This window comes from Crinia signifera, chromosome 9 (assembly GCF_055691185.1).
Source record: "Crinia signifera chromosome 9, ASM5569118v1, whole genome shotgun sequence".
NCBI classification, from domain to species: Eukaryota; Metazoa; Chordata; class Amphibia; order Anura; family Myobatrachidae; genus Crinia; species Crinia signifera.
This window is the reverse complement of record NC_139225.1, coordinates 54,831,391-54,847,203: the sequence shown is the minus strand read 5'-3', so window position 1 is coordinate 54,847,203 and position 15,813 is coordinate 54,831,391.

Genomic DNA, 15,813 nt, shown 5'->3' with positions numbered 1-15,813 from the left:
GTCAGCACAGCACATGCTGTAGGTGTGTGCTGCTACCCGGGAGGGACAGAGGGTGAATGTATGCGGCAGGGCGGGGGAAAGTGTCAAATCAGCAAGCCTGGGCCCGGATAATTAGTACCCCTCCCCCCTCTTGGCGGCCCTGATCAAGGTTTATAATTCTCTAGGGACAAAAAAGTCCCAAATTATGTTTTAAATGTTTTTGTTTTTTTTGACAATATAAAAAAAAAATCCAAATCTAAAACTGAACAACGAATTGCAGCCGAATCCAACAACAATTGTCCACATCTACACAGAAAATATACAGATACATATACACACAAATACATTTACACACATACATAAAGGCACATATATAGAATACATATTTACATATACACACAAGCACAGTGGTTTAAGGACCCGTCTTGCTAGCCCGCAGGTCATCGCTCTGAGCAGAATTATCTGTGCACATACATAGCGGGTGCTACAGAACTTGCCAACTGGCTACTTGCCGGCTGGCTACTATGTTCCTGACTCCACACTGCACAACTTGCCAATGCAGTAACGAAGGTGAGCTGGAGCCAGAGGAGTTATTGCTATAGTAGGGGCCAGGTGCTTGCTACTTAAAGCTGTCAGAACCGGGCCTGGCTAACATGCTTCATCTAATTGTGCTGGCATTTGTCTGGGGCGTTTGTTATCTTGTTTCCTGGATGCCCAATTCAAGTGTCACTGGTGCAAGGGGAGCTGCAGGCCCTGGAAGCAGTGCAGCGCCATAGCAGCTCAATCCCTTACACCCACAGTAGTTACACCACTGTTCAATCAGAGAGAACAGACAATAACTGCACACGTGATAAAATGACACCGGTGACACATAGAGGGGCAGATGTATCAACCAGCGTTAAGTGCAAAAATGCACTTAACGCTGGTTAACTGGGGGGGGGGGGATTACGATTTCTCCAATGTATTACTAGCGCACCTAACGTGCGCTAGTGACAGCCCGCCAAGTTACGCTCGGCGGGGCTGTCCCCTGCAATCCCCCCCAGGGATTAACGGCCGGGGCGATGTATTAACAGCCTTCAAGGCGTTAATTCGCCCGGCCGCTTCGCCAGCTCAGGGCTAGCGTTGTCCTATCCCCCACTGTGGGGACAACGCTAGCCCTGCGTCTGGCTTGGGCTGCGCTGGAGATCTCGCGGTTTTAGCGAGATCTCGCGCATGCCCAGAAAGCCGGGCAGGAGGGGGGGCGAGTGCGCATGTGCGGGGCGGTGAGGGAGACGATAAGGAGAGCCGTTCACGCTGGGGATAACGGCTCTCCTTATCAGCTGGGATGGGGTTAATACATCTGCCTATAACGTTTGCCCGCTTCTCCACGTTATGCTGGAGAAGCGGGAATCGTTATTCGCCAAACGTTATAGGCAGATTAATACATCTGCCCCAGAGGGCCTTATTCTAGTTTACTCTTAGAGCAGGGGTTCCCAAACTTTTTTGAATCACAGCGCCCTTAGAGCATCAAAATATTTTTAAGGCACCCCTAGGCCAAATGCTTCTTATCGAGAAATTCAGGAACATTTTTTTTAATTATGTGCATTGTGTGTATATGTCACAGTTATCTGGTGAGGGACAGGATTGGCTCCAGTTTGTCCACATATGTTATGATTGGCAGCCACCAGCACTGTTTTTACCTGTTACATTGACCATTCATAGGCCCTTATTCTGGTTAGTGCGGCCGGAGCCGCACACGGTGCTCCGGCCGCACAAACCAATCCCCGCCCACGAGACGGATCGCCACGGCCGTCCGTACACGGACGGCTGGCGATCCGCATAAAAATGGTGGGGCGTACGCCTCCACCATGGTGGGAGCTGCCCCCTGCATTCGATGGTCGTCGACCATCGAAGGCAGGGCCGCACGCCACAGCAGCTCCCGCAAGCTGAGACCACACGGACAATCGTCCGTGTGATAGCTTGTATGGGGGCTGAGAGCTGACATCCGGCGACATCAGCTTTCCGCCCCCATCAGTGGCGTCATACCCTGATTAGCATGCATACGCCCCGCGTTTGCATGGGAACGCCCATGAAACGCGGGGCGTATACATAGGGAAATGAGGGTATGAAGCCCCTCACGCCCCTATACGCCCCCTTTGCGGCGGACGAAATACGTCTGCGGCGAATGGGGCTGCACATGCGCAGATTGACCTCTGCGCATGTGCAGACTAAAAACATCGGCGGTATGGCCGCACGCGGGCCGTACCGTCCGATACAGAATAAGGGCCATAATATGAATTGATCCTGGTCCACCAACCCAAGGCACCCCTGCAACTGTCCTGAGGCACCCCAGGGAGCCTAGGCACACAGTTTGGGAACCACTGTCTTAGGGGGGGGGAGGGGGTACACACCAGAATGATTTGGCATAAAAACCTCCGATTTCGATGGGTCGTTCGAGCGTTTGCTCTAAATTGGTGCAAAATCGGGTACTTCTGTAGTTTCACGGCGCCGGAAGTAACAGTAACTTGGCAGCCTGCCAGAGGCTCTCGTGCCGCTCTAGCTACAGTGTTATTAACAGAAACTTGGCAGCCTGCCAGAGGCTCGCGTGCCGCTCTAGCTACAGTGTTATAGTGTAACGTGATTAATGAAGTGTAAAAAGGAGACAAAATGGGATAAACGGGGCTTATAAATCGCACACCCCGGCACACCGCTACCACAGGGGGTGTCCCCAATGTAGACGCTAACTTATTTTGGGCTTTTAGCGTGTCAATTCTCACTCCCGCCACTTCAGGCTTAGACGCGCGCTACGCTGTTTACGTAGTCAGTCAGTCAGTCAGCTGTAGCCCTGTACGAGACGCTGAGGTGAATAATGGCAGTGGCAAGTCTCTGTATGGCAATGGGGCGTCTGACATTATTTAACCTGCCACAGACGGAGGAGGAGGCTGTGGCTTTCTTGCAGGCCCGCCAGTTCCTGCCACAGACCATGACCTGCCCCAATGGCCACCCCATGAAGCTCAGCATAAAGGAGCGCATGTGGCGCTGCCACATTAGGAGCTGCAGAAAAAAAGTCAGCGTCAGGTCAGCTCAATGGTTCAGGGGATCTCACCTCACCTTCGTGACCCTGATCAGATTTGTATATTGCTGGGCAGAAGAGCTGACCAGCATGAAATTTTGTGACAAGCAGCTCAACATCTGCCAAAAAATTGCTGTCCTATACAGCAATCTAATGAGGGAGGCCTGCACGCTGGACCTGCTGGCACAGCCTCAGCGGCGAATCAGAGGCCCGGGGCAGATCGTCGAGGTCGACGAAAGCCTGTATGTAAAAAGAAAGAGCAACGTCGGACGGCTCCTGCCCCAGCAGTGGGTATTCGGGGGAATATCTAGGGAGTCCGGCCAGTGCTTTATCACTGCGGTGGAGCGGCGGGATACGGCCACCCTGATGGCTGCCATCGAGGCCCATGTGGAACCGGGCACTACTGTCTTCACAGACTGCTGGAGGGCGTACAATACCCAGCAACTCCAGCAGGCCGGTTATGTTCACGGAAAGGTGAACCACAAATACCACTTCGTCGACCCGGACACTGGGGTGCACACCCAGAATGTGGAGCGACTCTGGGGCAGCTGCAAGTGGCGTAATAAACGCCAGAGGTGTACCGCACGCCATTACCTCGATTCATACCTTCAGGAATTTATGTGGAGGCAGAGTTTAGGCGCCCAGGACCCCTTCCATCGCATTTGGCACGCTCTGACCCTGCTCCCCCTGGTCGAGAAAGAGAATGCCGGCGGTGATGTTGACACAGTAGGTCCTTCCGGCGATGATGTCGACACAGCAGGTCCGTCAACTGAAAATGCTGGCAGGGACGTAGACGCCGAAGTTCCTTCCTGCTCTACTGATTAAATCATGACTTTTAAATTATTGTTGGACTTTTTTATTGTTTATGATTATTTCATGTCATTGAATCATTTATATTCTACAGTTATGTTGAATTTCAACAAAAAAAAAGTTAAATTTCACTTGAATTTCAACTAAAAAAAAAGTGAACAGTTGCCGAAAATGTCGTCTTCACTGTCTCAGGTGTGTGAGTGTGCAGGTGTGAATGTGTTCCTGAATCATCCCCACTATCCACGCCCACCCGAAGCGTGGCGAGCGCAGCGTGCCCCGCGAGGGGCGGCGGTACGCGTCCTACGACCTTTTCATACCCCCACTATCCACATCGGCGTGGAGTTGAGAATAGAATAGTGTGGCAAGCGCAGCGAGCCACCGAGCCCGAAGCGTGGCGAGCGCAGCGAGCCCCGCGAGGGGACGCGGATACCTTCACAGGTAAACGCGTCCCCTCGCGGGCTTCACAGGTGTCCGCGTCGCTGCGGACACCTGTGAAGCCCGCGAGGGGACGCGTTTACCTGTGAAGGTATCCGCGTCCCCTCGCGGGGCTCGCTGCGCTCGCCACGCTTCGGGCTCGGTGGCTCGCTGCGCTCGCCATTCTATTCTCAACTCCACGCCGACGTGGATAGTGGGGGTATGAAAAGGTCGTAGGACGCGTACCGCCGCCCCTCGCGGGGCTCGCTGCGCTCGCCACGCTTCGGGTGGGCGTGGATAGTGGGATTTACACAGTCGACAGCTGTTGCGTCGACTACTGCCACTGTGGACGGGCTTTAATAGTGTACCCCTAAACCCAGCTAAATTTAGATGCTTTTGCGTCTAAATTTAGATGTACCCCTCCACCCAACTAAATCCAGGCGCTTTAGCGTCTAAATTTAGATGCTAAACCACCTTTGCGGCTCCCAGGGAGCCTGGTTTTTGCGCTTAAATCCAGGCGCCCCCATCCTTCTTAGCGGCTCGCAAGGCGCCTGGATTCAGAGGGTTTTGCGCCTAAATCCAGGCGCCCCCCTCCTTCTTAGCGGCTCGCAAGGCGCCTGGATTCAGAGGGTTTTGCGCCTAAATCCAGGCGCCCCCCTCCTTCTTAGCGGCTCGCAAGGCGACTGGATTCACAGGGTTTTGCGCCTAAATCCAAGCGCCCCCCTCCTTCTTAGCGGCTCGCAAGGCGCCTGGATTCAGAGGGTTTTGCACCTAAATCCAGGCGCCCCCCTCCTTCTTAGCGGCTTGCAGGGAGTGTGAATCCAGGGGGCTGCAAGCCATTGGATTTAGCGTGTACATGGGGGATACTGCGCTGTGCCGGGGTGAGTACTTTACAAGCCCCGGCACGTCAGCGTTGTGCCCGGGGTGTGTCCACTTGCCCCCGCTGTTGTCAGCGCTGCCCAGGCGCTGCCTATTTCACTGTGGAACTACAAGTACCACAGTGACCTGCCAGCGCCTGGGCAGCGCGCTGCTGCTGCTGCCCGGCCGCCACGCTGTTTACGTAGCTGTCAGTACAGCTAGAGCGGCGCGAGCACACTCTGTCTGAGCTAGAGCGGCACGCGCACGGTTAATCAGAGCCTCTGGCAGTCTGCCAAGTTTCTAAGCCAGAGTGTGCGCGCGGCGGCGCCGTGAAACTACAGAAGTACCCAAAATCGTTTGTTTTAAGCTCACAATTCCAATCCGATGCACGTACCCGCTGGTCATAGGTTAAAGATCCTACCTACTGCACTAAAGATCTATCAATCCAACCTCAGATTGGGTGCCGATTGTATGCAGATCGTGAGAAGATCGTGTGCACTTGCCTTGTCAGACCATCTTCAGATCCGGCTTTTTTATACTCATTTCCTGGTCACTCCCTCCGCAGCCATTTTGTCAGACTCGTGGATGGTACAGGATAGCAGTGACGGAGGATCCTGGATCTCAGCCAAATTGCAGACAGGTATTTGGACCTTCCCTAACCACCAATGCATTAGCTGCCCACCAATGCATTAGCTGCCCACCGCTGCCAACCAATGCATTAGCTGCCCACCGCAGGCCACCAATGCAGGAATTAGAGGAAAATTCCTTCTCAAATGGACAAAACCATGTGCACTGCAGGTGGGGCAGATATAATTAGATTTGGTGAATTATTTTGTTTCTGTGTAGGGAAAATACTGACTGCTTTATTTCTACACTGCAATATAGATCTCACTTTGAAGAAAAACCCCACCCAAATCTAATTCTCTCTGCACGTTATATTTGCTCCACCTGCAGTGCACATGGTTTTGTCCGTTTGAGAAGGATTTTGCCTCTAAGAGTGAACTAGAATAAGGCCCAAAGTGTGGGTTTTCAGAAACAAATGTATTTAAAAAAAAAAGTTTTTTCTTTATTATATTAATAGAAATTGAAAAAAAAAATTTAGAACATCACAAAAGGATTATGATAGTTCAGGTACCATCAGTGATCCTTCCTGTGAATACATTCATGCACAGAGATTCTGGGTGACATTCTATGCTGTGCGATTATCGTTTTTTTGCGGTAATTAGACCACAAAATGGCGATATCGCATTTTCCCATTAAATCGTTAATTTAATGGGATGCGCTCAGGGACTTAAATCGCATATTATGTGCGCTAAGGTATGCTGAATAAAAATGCGAGATAAATTCAACCCCAACCCCAAGCTTGTACCAACTTTCCCCTATGAAAGGGGTAATTTACGATACATGTTTAATGCCCGCCACGCATATATAAGAATACGGGACACTCAATAGACGGATCACGTACCCCAACATTAGTGGGAATTGAATACTAGGAGTGTGGGACCCCACGTTGCAAGGATAATTTATATCCTTTTTTTAAAACTTATGTGTATGTCATTTTTGTTCTGTGTCTTTTATATTTCGCTATACTTTTAAACCCATAACAATAAAAGTTACATTTTAATTGACTCTTTATCTTTGGTGCACCACACAGTGACATTTCTTTCTGTCCCAAACTGTACAAATTCGCATTTTTATCGCATCCAGATGTTTTCGTATAGAAAACTATTCAAGTCGCTTATTTAATGCAATGCGCATTTGCACATCGCATTTTTTAGGTGACTAATTATCGCACTTATTTCAGACCAGGGTCTGTTAGGCGAATTAGCCAGAACCCTGTACAGATCGCAATGTTCTGTGCAGGGTTCTGCTGTAAAAAATAAAAGAAAGGGTTAAAAAAAAAAAAATAACGAGCGCGGGTTCCCCCGCCCGAGTATAACCAGCCCCGGGCTCACTGAGCCGGTGCTGGTGACATAAGATCAGGGTCCCCGACAAATAGGGGTCCCCTTGATTTTATGAAACCAGCACCAGGCTCAAGGTCCGGCGCTGGTTCCCAAAATACGGGGGACAAAGTGACTAGGGGTCCCCCGTATTTTACGAACCAGCACCGGACACAACCAGCCAGCAGGGTAATGCCACAGCCGGGGGAAACTTATTATATAAGCTCCCGCGGCCAAAGCATTAACCCCCTGGCTGGTCAGCATGGGCAGGGGTCCTGGGGAAGTGGGGACCCCCCCAATGAAGGGGTCCCCCCCTCCAGGACTTACCAGCCCATGCTGATAGTCCGGGGCTGTCCCCAATGCCCCTGGGCGGTGGGCATCGGGCTGATGACTTGTGTAAAAAAAAGAATTAAAACTATTGTTTTATACTGGCGAACTTTGAGTCCCAGCAAGCCTACCCCGCATGCTGGGACTTGGGGAACCACAAGTCCCAGCATGCGGGGCATTAAAGGGCCCGCTGGCACTTGTAGTTCTGCAGTGCAAAAAATAGTTCACAAAATCACACTGACACACTGTAAAATAAAACTTTAATACACACAAAACACACACACACTGATACTTACCTACCTTGAGCCCGTAGGTCGGTCCCTGGATCCTGGGTCCGTCCTCCGGGGCTCCAGGGCAGAAGAGTCCGGTTCCGGGGCCTTGGTCCTGGTTCCGGGGCTGGTCCTGGGGTTCCGGGGTTCCTGGGCTGCAGAATCCGGGATCCGAGGTAGTCCACAGGGGTACCTAAGGAAGCAAATCCAACTCACCTGGTCCCCGGCGGCGACCTCGGACTCCTCTCCGGTGACTGCGCTGCTCCCATCTGGTACCCGGCTTGCAGGACTTTGACCGGCGCTGAGATGTTTCCTCCTCGGCGTCTCTGCACAGAATGATTTCTTGGCCAATCAGGAGCCGAGAAAGTTTTTTTTGACACTTTGCGCTGTCCTGCAAATGTGCGATTTTCCGACATGAAAATCGCACATTTTCAGGACTAAATACAGCGCACCACTTCGCTGCAAATCGCCCCTCTTCGCACTTTTCAGCCTCCAATGCGCATCACATTAAATATGCGCATTTTGACTGAAAAATGCGAATTTAAAATAGGCGATTTGCGGCGATGTGGTGCGCAAATAAAACATGCGCATTTAGCGCATAGCATAGAATGTCACCCTCTATATCACATGTCTTCAACCTGTGGCCCTCCAGATGTTGTAGAACTACATGTCCCAGCATGCCCTGACAGTTTTGGCATGCTCTCATAGGAAAAAATGTGGCAATGCATGTTGGAACATGTAGTTTCACAACATCTGGAGGGCCACAGGTTGAAGGCCCATGTTCTATATCAATAAAATAACATTTATATGTCCAGGTCAGCCAGTGGGGGGGGGGAGGGGGGTGGATAGGGGTTGTGAAGGGGCACAGGGTGTGGATTGGGGGTATGGTAGAGTATAGAAGGCTGTGCGGGGGCATAATGACATGTCCATGTCATCGCTGCCACACCCTCTACTGTGCAGCGCCAAGACGACCAGCATTGTACTACATGTTTATGATGCCGTTATTCATAGTGAATTGCATCATCTTCCCCACGGCAGATATATATATATATATATGAAATATATATATATATATTTATATATGAAATTGGATGAGAATTATCCTGATGACGGGAAGTGTCCCGAAACGCCGTTGATATGCGCCAATAAACTACACGTTTGTTGAAGTCCCTGGAGTGACACGTTTTTTTCTCTATCTATCTATCTATCTATCTATCTATCTATCTATCTATATCTCTTATATATTTAGCCAGATCTGTCACTCAACCTCTGTGGAGAACGTTCCTGTGTAGAATAGTTTCACTTTCATGTGTCTGACGTTCCACCCCCTTGACATCACCTCCCCCCGCCCAGCCAGGGCTACAGTACACGCCCACCATCCACCATTACTCCACAGCCACCATCCACCATTACTCCTGCACATCCCTACCCTCTGCCAGGACCCCCGCGACCCCCCTCCCGCGATTCGCGGGACCCCCCGCGACCCCCCCTCCCGCGATTTGCGGGACCCCCCCGCGACCCCCCCTCCCGCGATTCGCGGGACTCCCCCTGACCCCCCCCTCCCGCGAATCGCGGGACCCCCACGACCCCCCCCTCCCGCGAATCGCGGGACCCCCGTGACCCCCCTCCCGCGATTCGCGGGACCCCCGCGACCCCCCCTCCCGCGATTTGCGGAACCCCCGTGACCCCCCCTCCCGCCATTTGCGGGACCCCGCACCCCCCCTCCCGCGATTCGCGGGACCCCCGCTTTCCACCCTCCCGCAAGTCACGGGACCCCCGCGACCCCCCCTCCCGTGATTCGCGGGACCCCCGCGAACCCCCCCTCCCGCGATTTGCGGGACCCCCGCGAACCCCCCCTCCCGCGAATCGCGGGACCCCCGCGACCACCCCGGTATCCGGACTATTGTTAGACAGCACTTACATCGACAGCCATTACATCGACACCATTAGTTCGACACCTCAATAGGTCGACATGGTTTTAGGTCGACATACCATTAGGTCGACATGTCATTAGGTCGACAGCTCATTAGGTCGACAGCTCATTAGGTCGACAGCTCATTAGGTCGACATGTTTTTAGGTCGACACTGCCATTAGGTCGACAGTGTCTATGTCGACAGTCAAAAGGTCGACATGGGTTTTTTCACTGTTTATTGAGCCGACATGTGCCGACAGGCGGTATTTCATGCCCTACTTTCCACTAGGGCGTGGTGGGAGAATAAAATAGTGTGCCGAGCGCAGCGAGGCACCGTTCCCTGAAGCATAGCGAGCGGCTGCGGTACACTTCAAACTGTGTCCATGTCGACTGTGTCGACATTTCGGCCAAAAAAACAGTGAAAAAACCCATGTCGACCTTTTGACTGTCGACATAGACTCTGTCGACCTAATGGCAGTGTCGACCTAAAAACATGTCGACCTAATGAGCTGTCGACATAATGACATGTCGACCTAATGGTATGTAGCCCTAAAACCATGTCGACCTATTGAGCTGTCGAACTAATGGTGTCGATGTAATGGCTGTTGATGTAAGTGCTGTCTAATATCCGTCCCAGACCCGACCACCCCCTCCCGCGATTCGCTGGACCTCCGCGACCACCCCCTCCCGCGAAACGCGGGACCCCAGCGACCCCTCCCTCCCGCGAGCCCCCTCCCGCGATTCGCAGGACCCCTGCATCCTCCCCTCCCGCGATTCGCGGGACCCCTGCGACCCCCCCTCCCGGCATTAAAAGGGCCCCCCGCGACCCCCCCTCCCGCGATTCACGGCACCCCCCCCCTACTATGATTTGCGACCCCCCTCCCGCAATTCGCGCCGCCCCCTCCCGCGATTCACGGAACCCCCCGTAGCGCCCCCCTCCCGCGATTTGCGGGCCCCCTCGGCACTTCTCGCGATTTGCGACCGCCCCCTAATTTACACATTCGGGGACCCCACCTCCCGCGATTCATGCCCCCCTCACGCAATTCACGGCACCCCCCACACCCCCCTTCCTGCGATTCGCAACCCCTCACGACCCCCCCTCCCGCGTATGCCCACACACCCCTATCACTACCCAGCTTCCTGCTCTCCTGAACCGTAACTTCCACCACTGGGTAATCGCTGACGCTGTGTTGCCCACATACCCCTATCATGCCTCATATCCCAGCCTCCTGCTCTCATGCACCCTAACTCCCACCCAGTAGGAGGAGACACTGACTCAGGGCCACCGTCCGGTACTCCTGTGCTGCCACGCTGGACCCTCACCCACTGCCAGAAGCTGCAATACAGGGCATCTTTCATACAATTCTAACCATATTTCTCACAATACAAATGTTCACAAATTAAGGGGCGTAGCCCCTTACGCCGGTGTGAAGAGCGCCCGTAGGGCGCGATGAATCACCTAGTATATATATATATATATATATATATGAAATTGGATGAGGAAACAAGCATGGCATGGCGATTACCAACAATTCTCACAAACCTCTGACAGATGATGTGAATTTGTCCTGGAATCACAGCTGGCCCTAGCCTAAATGACACCCTAGGCAAGATTTAGGCTGGTGCCCCCTAGCACCGCCATTAGTTCCGCTTCTGACCCTGCTCCCCTTTCCCAGCACCATCAACCCTCATCATAGCAGTCATAATTTTTGTGCTCCTACCCCTAATATTTTAAATAGAAACAGTGCACACATTCGGTGTGCAGCCCAATCGGGTATGTTCTTGCTGGGAAGGGGCACAGCCACACAATAGTACCCCCAAATCAAATTATGCCACACAGTAGTGCCACTTTATTCACATTATATCATACGATGGTGTCCCTTATTCACGTTATTCACACAGTAGTAACACCAGGGGCGAATTTAAGGGTCAGGCCGCCCCTAGGCACAACATTTTTGGCCGCCCCCCCCCCCCCCCGATTTTAATATAATCATTATTAAGGTATAAGTCTATATATATAGTGGAGGGAGAGGATTGGCACTCAGTGGAGGAAACAGTTTGTACAGTGGTACGGTGCCCGGGTGCCTGCCAAGAGCATCAGGATGCCAAATACAGGAGGGTGAAAACAGAGGCACTCCAGGGTCTTGTAACAAATGAGACAGACACAGCGGTCCGTGCGACGTTTCGGTCTTTAATGACCTTTTTCAAGCTCACATGGCATACATAAAAAACATACCTTTATACCTTCACCAAACACCGTGGACACCATCGCCAGCCCACCGCCGCAGGTCCAAGTCATCATGACGTCACTAGCCAGCGACGCATACCAGCCGTTATGCCAGGATGAAGACGGGTTGCTAGGCGACCTAAGAGTGACAACAAAAGTGAAATGAAAAGACAAGCAAAACTAACAAAGTGTCCTGTAGGGGGGGATACATAATATATATTAACTTTCAAGTAATCACAATGATAGTAACAAGAACGCCTAGGACACAGTAACAGGAGTAGACCATAGAAATAAAGCAGACAACAGCAGGTAACGAAACTTTAAAGAAACGGCAAGAAACTGCAGGCTTCATTTAAACCTGATGGAGCCACCGTATTAAGACGGTGTATCCACCAAGTCTCTCGTTGCAGAAGTTTAATGTCACGATCACCACCCCTTTGAGTTTTAGGGATGTGATCTATCATTTTGTATCTTAAAGTAGCTAACCCATGTTTAAATTTGCGGAAGGGACTGGCTGTTCTTGAGGCAGTATCCTTCCTTCAAGTGCTTTCCTAATGTGGGAACGATGTCCTGCCATACGTTCTTTAAACTGGCAAGATGTTTTGCCCACATACAGGAGACCGCATGGACAGCGTATAATGTATATGACATGTGTAGTACTAAATGTCATCACATGTCGCAGAGGAATGCGGGCCCCTGTATGTGGTTGAGAGAAGCTGTCTCCAGTTTCAAGGAAGCTGCAGATGGTACACTATATACACCTATAGCAACCCGGTTTACGGACCATGAAGTTGATGGGAGATGGTATTTTCTGTCTAGAAATGTCATTATGAAAAGAAAGAAAATCTTTGAGGTTGCGTGCTCTCTGAAAGCTGGGCATAATAGATGTGCGAGAAAACATCTTTAAATCAGGGTCAGTAGACACCATTGGCCACAGGTTGCGAGTGGTTTTGGTAATGATATCACTAGCAGAATTAAATTTCTGAACAAACGGGATTTTATCTCCAATGGGAGGAGCTTCTTTCACCAAAAGGGTTTGCCCACGGGGAATTGCTATAGCCCTGGCTTTGGCTTTCTGCAGCTCTTTCCAGTGATAACCCCTTTGTAAGAATTTAAGAAACATAGGGTGACATTCTATGGGCTGAGAGAAAAGCGCATATATTTTTCGCACTTTCTGAAATCGCATTTTTTTGTCATAATTCGCATATTTAATGGAATGCGCATTAGAGGATAAAAAGTGCGATGTAGTGCGATTTGCGGCGAATTGATGCGAAATTATGTCACTAAAAAGTGCGATTTCTTCCGCCGGTCATGTGCGCATTTTAGACCAACCGGAGTGCGATTTACAAGACTGTCTCCACATGACAAATAACTCCCTAACCTATTGGGCCACCTAGGTCCCCTCCATTCTGCATCACACCCCCTATATAAAGGGGCATTGGCGCCATTTCACTCTTTGATAGGAAGTAAGGAGCATTGAGAGGAGCAGTGGCAGTGTGAGAAGAGGAAGAGGTGTTGGTGGCAGAGTGAGGAGTGGCAGAGGGGCCAGTGGCAGAGGGAGCAGTGGCAGTGTGACCAGAGGAAGAGGGGCCAGTGGCAGAGGGAGCAGTGGCAGCAGCCAGGCAAGAGGAGCCAGTGGGAGAGTCAGCAGAGGACTGGTGAGGTGGACCTCCATTACAGGGAGTGGCAGCAGTGTGGCAGCCACCATGGCCACTGCAAGGGCATTCCCTGGCGGACCAGGCCCAGCAGGAGGAGGTGGAGGATCCGCTGGCATCCCCATCCTGTAGCCAGGACCTTGCCCATACCCCACAGCAGCTGCAGGAGGGCCACATGTCCGAGATGGAGGAAGATGGAGGTGAGGAGGAGGAGGAGGAGGAGGAAGACATTGGCATGGAGGAGGATTTTGACATGCATGTGGAAGATATAGAGGATGAGGAGGAGGGTGAAGCTGGCCGCACCAAAAGTGGGAGAAAGGTCCGATTCAGCTATGAGGAGAATGTGGCGCTTGTCCGTGCCATCATACCCCTGTATGACCGCTTACTGGGGAAAAACCAGCACAAGACCACCTCACATCGTAAACGTGGTATGTGGAAGGACATCACCCAGGCGGTCAATGCTGTCAGTCACCGCAAGAGGCTAAGCAAAAACGTTAAATAGCGGTTTAACGACATCAAGCGGCAGCTGAAAAAGAAAATGGCCATGGAGATGGAGGAGGCCACCAAGACTGGCGGAGGAAGCCCCACCACAATAACGTACACATCATATGAGGTGAAGCTCCAAAGAATTATCCCCCCTGAGGTCCTGCCTGGGATGCACATTGCGGATACCGATAGGCCAGCAAGCCCACCCCGAGCTGGTAAGTGTCACCACATGCAATATGAAACATTCATGCCAATGTATTTAAACTGCAATGTTATTTGGTATTGTTATACTAATTAATGTGGTGCTGTGGAACTACATAGCCAATGGCAATAGTTTACACCTACTTTAAAAATGATCAGAATGCTGGGCCTTGTAGTTCCACAACTGCACATCTATTGTTCCACACTGTAACATTTTTTCTACCAGCTTCATATGTATGTGGCTCAAAAACATTGGTGTACTGGTGGTTTATAAATCACGCCTACATACCACAGATTTGCCAACAATTGTAATGTGTCAAGCAGTGTTTTTTTTTTTTTGCCTGACTACAGGTGCAAAACATCAATGTAAAAATATGAATAGTAAATAATATAGCCCTAAACCAAAGGTAAATTTGTCCATTATTGTAATTTATTTGATGATTTCACACAAAAGCATCTCCATTGCTCGGTACATAAAGTCTGACGATCTTTCCTTTCACAGATTGTCCGTCCCGAAGTGATCAAGCATCCAAGAGAAGATGCTCCCATGGTGCCGCATCTGTGGAAGCAGGTAAATGTTCAAACCACAGGCCATTACACATACAGTACACACACCCATTTCACATCAAATAATAAATCACATTACAGTCATCTCCAGCTGCTACATTGCAACGGACATGAATGTAATGTGGCCTAGCCATGTCAATGAAGATTATTGACAAAAATTTTCATGCAGGATCGGGGTCCATCCAGGTATGGGCGTCTACCATCTCAGACCCTTTCCAAAACAGTACTGACGACAGAAAGGACAATATATGCATCTGTACTTACCTCTTCCTCTGTATCCACAGGTACTGTATAACTAGGACAACAATCCACAGAATCCTCTGATATGCCGGAGGATGACCTAGAGATAATTCTGGAACCAGTGGACACGTTTGCGGCTGAGGAGGAAATAAACACATCATCACAGAGGCCCTTATTCTGATCGGTGCGGCCAGATCCGAATATGCGGCCAGGACCGTGCGTGCGAAACCCTGCCTTCCATACGGATCGGCAACTCCGTCCGTACGCGGTAAGAAGCTGGCCGAACGGACCGCACGTGTATTTTTCATGGAAGACGCCTCCTCCATCTCAGGGAACCTCCCCCATCATTCGATGGTCGCAGACCATCGAATGCAGGACCGAGTGGTCCACCAGCTCCCGCAACCTCAGACCACACGGACATTTTTCCGTGCAAAAGCAGGGATCTGGGCGGGCAGCTGACATCCGGCGATGTGATATGTCCGCCCCCTACACGTGCATCACGACTGCATTACCATACGCACGCCCAGCGTTTGCATGGGAACGCCCATGAAACGCGGGGCGTATGCATATGGTAATGGGCCCAAATAGCCCTTCACGCCCCTCTCCACCCCCTGTTCGGAGTGTTCACATTTCATGCGGGATTTGGCCGTACGCCCCGCTCGCACATGCGCAGAGATGCCTCTGCACATGCACAGACACAAATCATCGGTGGCATGAACGCACGCGGATATCACCGCACCAACCAGAATAAGGGCCAGAGTGATCTTCCACCAAGTGGGGTGACTCCAAACCCACCTCCACCCAGAAATACTCCCCCTACAGCTGCTTCTGCTGCCCAAGTAGCTACCTCCTTGGTACATTTCAAGGACAAACAA